The sequence below is a fragment of the Oratosquilla oratoria genome, chromosome 16 (genome assembly GCF_046742065.1).
Source record: "Oratosquilla oratoria isolate Oo_2021 chromosome 16, ASM4674206v1, whole genome shotgun sequence".
Classification (NCBI taxonomy): domain Eukaryota; kingdom Metazoa; phylum Arthropoda; class Malacostraca; order Stomatopoda; family Squillidae; genus Oratosquilla; species Oratosquilla oratoria.
This window is the reverse complement of record NC_134792.1, coordinates 22639083-22654082: the sequence shown is the minus strand read 5'-3', so window position 1 is coordinate 22654082 and position 15000 is coordinate 22639083.

Sequence of the window (15000 nt, the reverse complement as noted above, 5' to 3'; positions counted from 1 at the left end):
CCTACAAAGAAGCCGAGTAGACAGAGAAGATTGAAACTCTAAGTTCATTGATCTAGTTGAAGCTTGAAAAAAAAAAAAAATAAATAAAAACTATGTGACCCATTTCACGATATGGCTTCACTATTCTTTTCTTTTTTTCATCTTATTTTAACTGACCACCCTTAAATTATTTTATTCACTTGGAGGAAAGACATAAATACCTTATAAATCAGTACGAATTCAATATCTACTCCTTATTCAGACGTTGCAATATCTCCCATTAGGATAGAAACACTGGAAAATAGTTTACCCTAATAAATAAATAAGTTTCCTAAACCATTTTACTCATCGAACTGGTTTTAAGTCATATGCTCAGTAAAAGTTAATTAAACTCACTTGATCTCAACCCAGTTCATTTTGTAGTGGCACTTTATAAAGTTCACAGTTGTCAGTAGACGATTTTATTGAAGTAGAGTGGATTGAGTGCGTTCTCTACTCAATAAAGAATTAAGTCATAGCAGATAGAAACAACGATGGCGGTTACTTGAGGGCCCGGGCTAGTAATCCATAATTTATTTACTGTTCATATATAATTACTTACATGATTTATGCAATATAATAATCATGTAATTGCACGCAATCTAATTCAATTTAATAAATTAAATTCTATTAACATTCGCTAATATATAATAACTCACAATAATACGATAATGCAATAATTAATATAATTTATAATAATCTATAATGGTCAGTGTAGAAGGTAAATGTGTGGAGTATAAACGCTTAGGTCTAAGCTTATGCCATAACCGTCAGGAAGGTCTGAAGGTAGTGAGGAGCTTACGCCAGGAGGCGCTGGGTAGTTGCGGCCGAAGCAGTCACCTTTCCCCTATAAGCTTGGACTGTTGGTGCAGGTAACAGTCATTGCTGGGAATCAGAGAGGAGTGCGGGATTCGAACTCACAACTAAACGATGGCGAGGCCAGCACGGTTCTGATGACGCAGTCAGTGCCTTGGCAACTGGCAGTCACTAGTGACTGTGTGAAAGCAAACTTTGTTCCCCTGAAATCTATATACAACATGTAACACGAGTTGTAGAAATCTTGCTAAATTTAACAATGGCGTTTATATTCAATTCCTGCCTTTATTCTGGCTGTCCCTAAGTGTTTTTTTTTTCTTTTTAGGATAATCCCTACAAATACGAATAGCTTAAACCTATAAAGTAAACTTTTTGTTATTTACATTCGACTCGTGTTATCATCTGACAGGCAATTTTATTCTGCTGAAGGAAGCTTCTTAAGATGCCTGAGAGATAATGAGCGATAAAACATCTACTGTATAAAAGGGAAAAAATCAGTAAAGAGCTAAATTGTTATATTTCGGCCCCTTCCCCGGACAGAGACCAGCTTCACAAATCTTAGAAAAAAAAAAAAAAAAGACAGCATAGGTGATCAATAAATCGTAGCTCCCTTTATGTTATCAATGTTCATTTTTGCATTGGTTTTGATCTCCTCTCGAAGTAAAGAGGCAATTGCTCGTCTTCGCAGTACGAACACTTACGACAAAGGTGACGGCATTGGTCACAGCTCCTTCTGGCAAATCTATCTTTCTATATACCAAGGCATTCTTCCCCCTTATGAAAGAGGTAGCCAGTCACGGCAGGCACTTACTCCTATCCATTTCATTCCCATTCACCATCCATTGTTTCTCTCTCATCTTAGCTCCTCGTGGATGAATGGTCGTCTCTGTCCTCTGCTCACTGCCCGGGCCAGAAGCAATGCAGCAAGACATAGTACATCTGCAGCTTGGCCGCTTCATTCACGCGGCGACCCTCTCTCCGCGTCCCCTCGTGCAGAAAAATAGAGAAGACGGGGAGAGAATCCTTCGAGGTGCGTCAAAATATCATCCAGGTACTACCATTCCACACTCACACCTATACCCTGCCTTCTCTCTTTCTTGCTCAACAGGCATTCCCCTCCTCCTCAGAGCCCCTTTCACCCCATTCATCAATCTCGCCCTTGGTCGTCCCATCAAGTTCACTCCTTCCATCTCTCCTTTCCACACTCTTTTTGATAATCTCTCTTCATTCCTTTCCATGTTTCCAAACCACCATAATAATATTTCACTCACCCCCATCTGCCAGCTCCTCTCCCATTCCCGCTCTCCTACTCACCATCTCATTTCTCACTCTATCCATTCTCGTAACCCTCACCACACTTTTCAGATACTTCATCTCGAACACCTTTAAACTTCTTCTTTCTACCTCTTAAATTACAAATCATCCTTTCATATAATCTCTTTGCATCCATCCCCAATATGCCTATTTCTCATGACACTTTTCAATACTCCAAGACATTTACTTGCTTCCCTCACTCTACAGTGTTTACCTCCGCTCTCACTGCCTCCTTGCGGATGTTCTGAATAATATTTTCCCGTGCACCATATAGTGCATTTATTTATGTATTTTATTTTTTATTTACATTATTATAGATTTTATTTATTATTTTGTTATTACTATGATTTTTTCGCATCCCGACCTAGTTATGGACCAAAAGGTCTCCTGTCGGCATGCTCCGCCTTTGTAATCCTTTGTAATTCCTTTGTTATTCACTCGTTAGTATGGAGAGCAGGGAGCGATTTCATATCGGCACTAAGAATTACCATTTGCTGTAGCCGTCCAAACACAACAGGCCTTGGTTACGGTTAGCCTGTTGCTGGCGAGGTCTCCGTGGCTTTCGCACGGCCACATAAGTTGCAATGCTGCACGAGGTAATGTCGTGTTGCATGATTTAGTGTTGGTATGTGGCTCTTTGCCTCTAACGCGATTTGTGTTCATCGTGATGTTGCAAGCACATGAACAGCTGGCTCCAGTTAGATGTGCAATGGGGATGAAATGTGTATTCCTTTGAGTCCCCGGTTTAAGACGTAAGTCTTATATAGCCTAATTGCCTTATTTGTGTCTTAAGTCTTCGATATGTTCAAAACAGCTCTTCGGAAGATGATAAACACTGTAGTACTCAGAACTGAACCCAGTTGTAAATAAGTCTCGAATGACCTCACTAATCCTTCAGTACTGAAGGGATGTCACGGTAATGTAGCCAATGAACTCGATCCCCCTTAATTACGAAGACGTACTCTACATATTTTATTCTTGCTAACACTAGTTCAGTAGTTCTCAACACGTGGTCAGAAGACACCTAGTGGGCCACAGAAATTCCGTAGTGGGGCCCAAAACCGAAAAGTAGTGGCGATTAGTGGTGCTACATGTCAATTTAATTGTCGAAGTGGTCTTCGGAACAAAAAAAAAAAAAAAAATGTGACAAAGTATGTTGGGGACACTTGCACGAGACGATCTTTATGAGCGTTACACTGACTCTTGATAGAATTTTGCGCGTTACCGCCGGACAGGTCGTGCGTTATTAACGCAGTAAAGAAAGTGCCCAGCTCTGATTATTTTATGTTTTGCAATAGGTAATATTAATGTTGTAATTTAGATATTATTTCATTGATAATATTTGTAAGAAATAAATACTTCTCCATTTCATTTTTTTTTTTTTTAATCAAAACCAATCTAAAGGAAATTAACATTGGAAACGCAAGGACGGTAATGCATTGATGGTAACGCATTGACGGTGTTTTACCCCTGAGACAACATGATTTCAATGTGGTTAACATACAGACCAATGCTTACTGTAATACACCTCATTCAAAAACTCCAGTTGTCATGTGAGCCCTTGTATAAGGGACTATATTTATGCTTTCAATATTTCAGTACCTATGCTGACACCCTTAAGGGGATTCGTCCCATTATGACTAGTTAATCTCTCTCGAAAAAATAACATTAATCACTTTTAATTTCTACTATATCTTCTTTTGCTATCTGCATAATTCCATCTCCTCAGTGGAATTTTATCCCCAAAGGATAGAAACGCTGGTTATCACTGAAGTAATGTTCAACTATTGATCATTGCCGGTTTCTTTGAGCTATGAAAATCTGCAATATAAACCAGAGATCACAAAGTAAAATCAGTACTACCTCTTCGGCTTTCTTTTATTTTATGATATATTTTACTTTCATTTTATATTTAATGTTTCAAATCCTCTGTGTTTCTGACTAACCTATACAACCCCTTAGAATTGGGGTTTTCAGACTGGGGTTAGCAGGATATCCCCACAGGGATTATTCAGGTGGCTGAAGTTCAATACTGGTTCCCAGTAAAATAGATACACTTTCATTCCTGCATATGCAGTACCATTGTAAATTACCTCTGATGTTAATGCTTCTGCTTAATAAAGTCATTACAATTTCAACCATTTTATGATATCTATTGCATAAGCTATACATATAGAATTAGCCTTAATATACAGCCATTCTATATTCATAAGAACATAAGAACATAACAATGAAGACTACATGAGACCATAAGGCCTGCACAAGGCAGTTACATGTCAAATAACCACCTATTATCCCTAACCATAAAGTTATCTTATATTCTCTTAAACAACCGATAGTTCCATTCACTAACCACTCTATTGATAAACCAGTTCTTGCCTATTTCCGTCTTAAACCTCCATTTGTCCAATTTAAACCCATTACTCTCTCTTAGAACATACCGCACTCTACGTCTTTCCAGAGAGTGTAAGTCAAGGTGCCTAAGCCTGTTTTCGTAAGGTAAATATCGAAGCCTTTATGTAATTTTGGCCATTCTCCTCTGTACTGATTCTAGTGAATATTCATTCTATAAGACGGAGACCAAAACTATACCGCATAGTCAAGGATGGGTCTATCGCCAGTTAGAGTTTGATATCTACATTTGCGCTATTCATTGTCAGATTAACTGGAACACTTATATTCGTGCGATTGGTATAAGAAAAATATTCGGTCGCGAAACTACTCTTAACTAGGTTCTTCAGGATGTTAAAGACCAACTCAGTGAAAATGACGCTTTCGACTGAAGTTAAGCGACTCTTGGAGTAGGTTCAACCTTCGGAAAAGATTGTGATGCCTCTTGTTTTCGAGAAATTGGTGTCTCAGAGTTCGATTCTCTTTCTTGGTCGCAGTGCTGCTCGCTGATTGCGTTTTCGCTTATTTGCATAACTGATAGTGGTGATTCTTTATTGTGAGTTGTGGTATCCAGCTGTGAGCACATCAGGCTTTCGTGGTTCTGGTGGAGGCGTTCGATAGGTGAAGTTTGTTTTAGAATAATATAATACTAAATAAAGTAACACAGTAAAAATAAACTAAATTATAAATAACCTACAATAGTTACCACACAGTATATTTTATATTCGAAGACACACCACTCATAAAATAATGATGAGCAATTTTTTAGCTTTTACTTTCGTCGTTTCGGCTTTCCTCTTAAATCTTTCCTCAACCACTTGTTGGACTTGTTGGACACCACGTTTTCTTTTCTCACGCTCCTGTGGCGGAGGATAAGTACGAGTACATCACAATCGAGTTCCAAAGAGGCGGAGGGAGGGGACTGGGATCCCATTTTCTGTCATTTTCTCCGGAGAGAAATAAAAGTATGTTTTGAACTGGCTTTCCCCTTCATAAAGGGAAGGTCATTGTTTTATAGATAGAAAGTCAATATTCCTTGTTTTGACCCTAGAAAGGACTACACGTAGATAATTGTAATCGCATAACAGTCAGAAAGATAAAACCACCTAAGGACAGGTTGAAAACAGTAATAACATTCGTTCTACATATATGAAAATTACGTGCTTCCGATTATGTTAATAAAAATCTTGTGTTTTCAGAATCATTACGTGTACATGCCTGAATGTGTTGGTGTGATTTTACTTGTGTATAGATTAATTTGCTTTTGCGTATTTGTACATAGAATTAGTTTAATTCAGTCGGTTCGGTATTGATAGTGTTTACGTTTGCCAATGGTATTCTTAGTTTGTGTTTACGGGTTTTTTATGGGTTTGGAGGAGAATACTAATCCCTTGTTATTTCTCATAAAAGGCTAAACTCGGAAGGAAGACGAATATATATCAGAATGTTATGCACATATTATTTGGTGCGTGACATACTAATTTCCTGTCGGAATTGATATTCATTTGTGTTATGATGATATCCTTCAATCTAAGTCTATGATAAATGCAGGAAAATGCCAATCATATAATGTTGTGAAGTAAAAGTAAGAGATAATGGATTTGAGATGATGTGAAAGATGAAGAAGTGATATTAAGTTTTATTAGTAGACCATAATCTTTAATGTGATCGAAATATACTGTAAATACTGGAACGCTTTCTCATCTTGGTAGTGGGGAGGGCAGGTATAAGCACCTTTCCACCTCACACACATACTCCTCTCATACATTGTTAAACATATAAACATATTAATCTATAATAAGGAGACAACCTAGCTTACCTTCGACAGAAGTGATGGATCTGTTCTTTGACGTACTTCCGTACCTGGTGGCACATTTCCTTTTATACGACTTGCCGCCAGGCTATTATATTCATATAAGTAACTCCCTTCACGGGATTGTTAGAGTACTTCGGGTGGTATTTTTTCTTTTAGTTAGTCTGTCGTCATATGATTTGATATAAATGAACCTCACTATATTATGAAAATATCACCATGGTCTTGAAACATTGAAAGTATCAGAAACTTATAGGAAACTGACCAAAACGCACAACACTCATGGGATTTTACATACGTACATCAACATAACAGAATCCGGTCACCATTTTCCGATTTTTTTTTTTGACTCCGTAAAACAGGACATTTTCCTCCAGTAATTGCATCGTTGTTTTTGCAACCATTAAACACAGCAATTAGCACATGGCATTGTCACTAATTAGGGTGTAAAGCATAAAATCTTATCGCATATTTTTTCACTAAAATACATTGATCATCACAGACAACTCAACCGAACGAGTATAAACACAGCACTGTACGGAATCTTTAGAGAAACGTCATTAAGTTTCCTTTCGTATGTCTCAATTAGTTGATCAAGTACATATGGTTTTGATCCTGACCTTAGTAGTCATTCTAATTCCACCTTGCTCACCTTTTATTTATTTTTCATTTAATAATATACACAAGCAAAACTTAAGTAACAAATGAAAATCCATGTGAACAAGGTGTATAGACACGGTAAAGGAAACATGGACTGGAGGTGAAGCTTTTATTCCTGACGTTTCGTCTATCGACTTTCTCAAAGGAAACAAAAGCAATGTTCCCGAACTAGGCAACAGCGCGGGCACAGACGATCTGTTGATATTGGTCAAGTGTGTGCTTAACGCTTCCTTGTCCGAAGCACCGTTTTACGTAGTCTAGCGGCGCCGTTTAAATAGCCTAAATGTTGCTAATCAAGAAAAGGACTAATAATTCACTATCTGCCTTACAGAGTGGCCGCCATAGCTATAAGAGAAATAGCTTGATAGTTAGGGATAAGTAACACTCCATAAGGAAGACACCAGGGAGATCAATTAGATAGTTTGAAGACGGTAAATATGAACAGGATACGCACTTGAAGCGGAGACAACGAGTCTTGAAACGGACGAAGTAAGAAGTACTTACACTAATCTCTTCTACACAAAATTCTTCTTGCATTATGAGTGGTTCAATATGTAATACAACAATACAATGAATGTAAAAAAAATACATATATCGACATGAATCATAAATTGAGGAATGGGTAGTTGATATTAGGAATTCTAATTATGAACGGCATAGTAATTAAATATATAATCAGGGAAAACAATATACAAGCAATTCTCTTCTATAGTCAAAACTCATTGAATACAAAAATGATAATATCCTATTAAGCAAGACGAGGTAATGTGTATTCTACAGTATATAGGATATAGATTCTATAACATAAAATCTAGGTAACACCATAGAAATTATTTGCTTCCTAATATACGCGTATGACTAAGCTACTATCCAAACTCAAAATCCATCTCATCTATTTCATACGGGCTTAGATGACTTGTAGAAGATGATTATATAACACTGTTCATAATTCGACAGAATTTTTTTAGATTTTCAGCTGAGTAATAACAGTTATTATCACGTTAATATGAGTGTTAGAAATAAGATATAGTGATGAGTATATATTATTTGATATGCAGTTATTTTAGCGTCAGCTTAAAAATAAAGAAAAAATCGAGAGACAAATATATGTACACACACACACACACACACACACACACACACACACACACACACACACACACACACACACACACACACACAAAAACACACACAAAAACACACACAAACAAATAAATATATATATATATATATATATATATATATATATATATATATATATATATATATATATATATATATAAGAGGAAGGTTGAAGAGAAAGACACGGGTCTAGGGCCGAGTTTATTCCTGACCTTTTTCGCTTATAGCTTCTTCATAGGGATGACTATTCCTCTGAAGAAGCAAAACCGGTCAGGAATAAACTCGGCCCTAAACCCGTATCTTTCTCTTCCACATTCCTCAAACCTGTCACAATGTCTCAACACATATATATATATATATATATATACATATATATATATATACATATAAACATATATATATATACACACATATGATATGTACACATATACTGTGCTATCCAATTGAAAGCAATGGTTGGGATAGATCTCACACTTTCTATTAGAGAATAACTTTTCAACTGATTACAATTCACAGAATGTGCCACCGAAACAAGTATTGAAAACAAGTCACATCGGTTTTATTTACGAAAATTGTTAAACACCATTTCCTAATTATATTTTAATATTTCAAGCACTCTGAGAGCTGTTACCAAATACTACGCATACTAGAAATTATAGATTTAGAATTAGAATTCATGAAAAAAATTCATTGAAGTTATTGACGAAATAGCCCGGGATGATGCACAAGTATAATAGTATATTCTCTTTGATGTATTATTACTACTTCAATATATTTTCTAATTTCTAATTTGCGTGTGGTATCACCTAGACGCGCTCACCTAATCGAGTTTTGCCGGAACAAGCCAGATTTTCTCCCTCACAATTGTATTCTCCATTAGTTAAAATCCCAATAATTGATGGCTCTCTGAATTGTTGTTGTTTTTGTTGTTGATGCTGTTTGTGTGTGTGTGGTGTGTGTGTGTGTGTGTGTGTGTGTGTGTGTGTGTGTGTGTGTGTGTGTGTGTGTGTGTGTGTGTGTGTGTGTGTGTGTGTGTGCGTGTGTGTGTGCGTGTATCTCACTAAGGTTTTGGATCACGTTTTGGACTCGTAATCGATAGCCATTATCATCACAGATGAGAGTTACTGCTCGTATATGATCCGATCTATGGGTAATACTGTGACCCTACACACACACACACACACACACACACACACACACACACACACACACACACACACACACACACACACACACACACACACACACACACACACACACACACACACGCTGTATAAGTAGGAGAGCCATTATTCCAAACACAGTAAACAACGTCAAATAGAAACTCTCCACAACTGCAGACTGTTTACCTCGATCATCGTGCCCGTCCCTCGTTCCCATAGCAATCTCCGAAGTCGCCGGGGTCACGATGAAGCCGATACCCGTTATCACAACGACAAAACCCCCGAGTGGTTATTGAAACAACGTTGAAGGATGAAGTGTTTTCCGCGATAACAGTCCAAGTGGTTATTGAGCGGGCCAGCGATGAGTGAGTGAGGTGGGATATCGTACTGATAATGGCCGACTTGTATATGAGGAGGAAGGGAAGGCCGCCTGTACCGACCCATCCATCATTGAACGTCTTCGAACTGTATGACGTCATCAGCATCGCTGCGTTCAATTGCCGTATGAATCTGGGGTCTGAGGGAATAGAAACGATGGTCAAATAAATTCATGAGTTAAGTGATTAGGGTCTATGGATGGCGTGACCCTTCTAAGTCAGGGATTCACCAACGAATAGAATAAAAACCCCTTGACGTTAGTCATTTCAAAGGTTAAATGGATTCGGGAGAATGTTGGAAGATTGATTAGCTTTTGTGGATTAAGTGAGAGATTCGTGACTTTCTTGATCTGAGATCCACCTTTCATCTTAAAAAAAAAAAAAAAAAAAAAAAATGATATCCATGCAGTCATCGTACTCAGATAGGTATCATCTTAGGAAGATCATCAGCATCCAGACGATAACCAGAATTCTAGTAAGCTTTGTAGAGCACTGATTAACTTTATAACAAATTATAGTCGATTGCTTTAGGGATGAGGAAGATCCACAGAATGAGTCCACAAACTTAAAACTATTGTTAGTTAATGGACGCTTAGTGATTCTATTCAGTGTTGAATTGGTGTCCAGGAGACTAAACAACAGCAATAGATAAGCACGGGGTTTAGGAGAAATTAGGTTCAGAACCCATTCTATAAGGTAACACGAACTCATCTTCTCTGCCTACTCATAAGGTTACAGATATCCTTAACAAGGTACTAAGATTACACCAAAAGGCACTTGATTAAAACCAAAATTGTTTTGCCCAGTGCTTGTGATATGACTGTTTTCAACTCATTTAACGCGGGGATGACCTAGCTTTGCATCTACTGAATACTCGTGTAAATGCCCTGACCTAACATATACGAGGAATGTATCTTCTTCGGTCGTGGATAAAGTCTTTCGAATATTGTTTCTTGATATTTTACACCAGATACAAATTATATCCCCTTTGCCCTATGCCCTAGGCTCTGGACAGTTGATGCAAGTAAATGCCACTGCTGGGAATACTTAAGGAGTGCGGGATTCGAACCCACAATAAAGTGAATGCGAGAACAGTACGCTTCCGATTTCGCCACCAGTGGATAATCATATTATAACGTTGTCAAAAATAGACGGGATAAGTTATGATGTATACACTGCAAGATTGTATATAACTAAATGTGAATAGCAGATTGTCGGCGAACTTTAGCTCTCCTCACTCTCGTTGCCAGTGGCAATGTGGTCTTTTCTCTTGGAATTAGGTCAATCAGCTCCAACAACTACCGAGAACTGGTTAGAAACAGTAATCGCCTTTCGGAATATGATATCAATAATGTATTTTTTCCCCCTTCTGATGAGAACTGGGAATTCAATTCATAAATCATTCGACTTCGATGCTTTTCTCTCTCGTCATTGCGATCCGAGTCTTTCGAAGAACTCGAACCGAAGGATCATGTGATTAAATCCTTCAATACGGTGATATGCATTACGGCGTCTTCTTCGAGCGAAATAATGACGATTTCGTGAAAGGAAGGACCCTCAAGGAAAGTGGGTTTGGTCGATCAAAACCAACTTCGAGATTAAACTAAACTATTATCTGTCAATTTATCATTATTTACTATTTACCCTGTTTGTTTATCATTTAACTATACACATGCATTTATTCATTATATTTATTATTATCTATATTGTTATAACTCTTTTTTATTTATTTATGTTGTGTATGTTAAAGACAGATTAAACATTTTCAGAAGCTCAGGTCAGGGTGCGAATCCCATGGCAGAACTTCTAAAAATTATTTATTTATCATTGTTGTATTTTTTTCCGCATCCGACCTAGTTATGGACCAAAAGGTCTCCTGTCGGCATGCTCCGCCTTTGTAACCCTTTGTAATCTTTTGTTAATGTAAACATAAGTCGTGAACTACGTCACTATTTTCAAGGGGTTTCACTCTGTAAGGTTAAAGAATTATTGTAGATATATCATCAAAAATTAAACTTGGTGTGATCTTTCTGAACGAGGTATTCTTTAAAAATGTAATAAAAAATAATTATCAGAACTATTAAGAATACCACGAATCCCCTACCTGACAATTACATATTTATAAGTTCAGATAGAAAATTGCATACATTGACCAACGTCTAAAGAGATTTAATTTTTTTTTATTCCCAATAGTATCAAAATCGACAACTACATCCTGAGGCATAGATAGATTTGCCACTTATTAAACTCATATATTAAACTCAGACTTAAAGAAATTTCAAATTATCTATATTATGGTGCATTTTCTTCCTACAATGAAGTTTATTTGTGTACCTGAAAGATCACAGGGAAAAGTAGTTATTCAGTACTCACCCAAGAAGAAATAGCCCTCTTCTCACCTTATCGCCAGCTACGAAGATCTCCAAACACAACAAGGGTGTTGGCTATTACTCTACACAAACCTTTCCTCGGTCTTTACGAAGTGTTTCAAGAATCTTCCGAAGAAAGGCGCTGCCTTGTGAGGAGGGCCGGTAACTCTATAACTCCACCTCCCTCCGATACTCCCCCTCCTCTCCCTCTCCCCCTCCACTGCTGCCTCCACTCGAGAATTCGCTGATACAGAGAGTTCCTATTATTAAGGGCTGTGTCAATAACGACGCCGACTACACGAATACATTTCAGTGGAGGTGCGGTGATAGACGTGGAGGAAGGTGTGGTTGTGGTTGTGGTTGTGGTTGTGGTTGTGGTTGTGGTTGTGGTTGTGGTTGTGGTTGTGGTTGTGGTTGTGGTTGTGGTTGTGGTTGTGGTTGTGGTTGTGGTTGTGGTTGTGGTTGTGGTTGTGGTTGTGAGATTATGATTGCGATTGTGAAGTTGTGATTATGATTGTGGTTGTGGATGAGGTTGGTTGTGGTTGGTTGGTTGTGTTTGCAGTTAAGGTTAGTTGTGGTTGGTTGATTGTGGTTGGTTGGTTGTGATTGTGGCTGTGGTTGTTTGTGTTTGTGTTTGCGGATGTGGTTGTAGTTATGGTTGTGGTTGTGGTTATGGTTGTGATTGTGGTTGTTGTTATGGTTGTGTTTGTGGTTGAGAGATGGGGTTGTGATTATGGTTGTGGTTGAGGTTGGTTGTGGTTAGTTGGTTGTGGTTGTGTTTGTAGTTGTGGTTTTGTGGTTATGGTTGTAGTTGTGATTATGGGTTGTAGTTGTGATTATGGGTTGTTGTTGTGGTTGTGGTTGGTTGGTTGTGGTTGTAGTTGTGTTTGTGCTTGTGGTTGTTTGTGGTTGTGTTTGTGTTTGTGTTTGTGTTTGTGGTTGTGTTTGTGTTTGTGTTTGTGTTTGTGGTTGTGGTTGTGGTTGTGGTTGGTTTGTTGTGGTTGTAGTTGTGTTTGTGGTTGTGGTTGTTTGTGGTTGTGTTTGTGTTTGTGTTTGTGTTTGTGTTTGTGTTTGTGTTTGTGTTTGTGTTTGTGTTTGTGTTTGTGTTTGTGTTTGTGTTTGTGTTTGTGTTTGTGTTTGTGTTTGTGTTTGTGGTTGTGGTTGTGGTCGTGGTTGTGGTTATTTTACTCATCTGTGTGGCAACTCCTCGGTGAAGAGAGTATTGGTCTCCACGTCAAAGAGGAACTTATTCAACCTTATAACATCAGAATGTTTCCTTGTGTTTGTGATAAGGTACCAGAATTGATGCTGTAACGAAGAGCCCACGCCAGGAGGTGATTAGCTTGACCAAAATAATCACCTTTGCCCTAAGTACTCGGACTTAATGAGCAATTAGAAGTCACCAGTAGCCAGTAGTTCTCAAAGCAGGTCAGCGTTGTGTATTTAGTAGATCTGAACCATTCTGTAAATGAGAACATTGATACACTATTTCTTCTTACTTGGTTGTTATCTAGTAGGCAAGGAGATGCCTATTAAGGAAAAGCTACACAGGAGAACCTATAAATAAATAAATAAATAAATAAATAAATAAATAAATAAATAGATAAATAAATGAATAAATAAATAAATGAATAAATAAATAAATAAATAAATAAATAAATAAATAAATAAATAAATAAATAAAATAAATGAATAAATAAATAAATAAATAAATAAATAAATAAATAAATAAATAAATAAATAAATGAATAAATAAATGAATAGATAAACAAATAAATAAATAAACAAATAAATAAATAAATGAATAAATAAAAGTAAATGAATAAATAGATAAATAAATAAATAAATAAATAAATAAATAAATAAATAAATAAATAAATAAGTAAATAAATAAATAAATAAATAAATAAATAAATAAATAAATGAATAAATAAACAAATAAATAAATAAATAAATAAATAAATAAATAAATAAATGAAAAACTAACTTTTTTTTTCTCATTTGAACCTGGAGTCTCACTTTACGTCAAAGGAAATCATCTGGAATTAGCCAAGATAGAATGTATAACGGAATTCTCAGCTATGAGTGTTCAGTGTACATAACCCATGTATCCATTGTAATTTCTTTTCCCTGAATAAAATTGTCTGGCGCAGGTCGGAGCAGATTCCTTGAAAGGTCACTTAGGAACGGGTAGAGGTGTAATCAGTGATAAGACAAGATTAATTTAGGGACAAGATAGACAAGACTTGTTAGTGAGGGAGTGGCGAGGGAAGGGCAGTTCAAGAAAGGTGATTAGTAGAGTGATTGAGAGGGAATGATAAGGATTGAGCGATCAGTGAAGGAATGAAAGAGGGAGGGAGCGAATGAGAAGGGAAGGGAGGAAAGGAAATAGGGAGAGGAGGAGGAGGGAGGAAGGGAGGAAGGGAGGAAGGGAGGAAGGGAGGAAGGGAGGAAGGGAGGAAGGGAGGAAGGGAGGAAGGGAGGAAGGGAGGAAGGGAGGAAAGGAAATACGGAGAGGAGGAGGGAGGAAGGGAGGAAGGGAGGAAAGGAAATAGGGAGAGGAGGAGGGAGGAAGGGAGGAAAGGAAATACGGAGAGGAGGAGGGAGGAAGGGAGGAAGGGAGGAAAAGAAATAGGGATAGGAGGAGGGAGGAAGGGAGGAAAGGAAATAGGGAGAGGAGGAGGGAGGATGGGAAGAAAGGAAGCACGGATAGGAGGAAGGAGGAAGGGAGGAAAGGAAATAGGGAGAGGAGGTGGGAGGAAGGGAGGAAAGGAAATTCGAATAGGAGGAGGGAGGGAGGGAGGAAGGGAGGAAAGGAAAGAGGGAGAGGAGGAAGGGAGGAAGGGAGGAAAGGAAATACGAATAGGAGGAGGGAGGGAGGAAGGGAGTGGGGAATAGCACGGGAATAGGACGGGAAGAAAATTGTGGAGAAGGGAAGTGGGAGGAAGGGAGGGTGG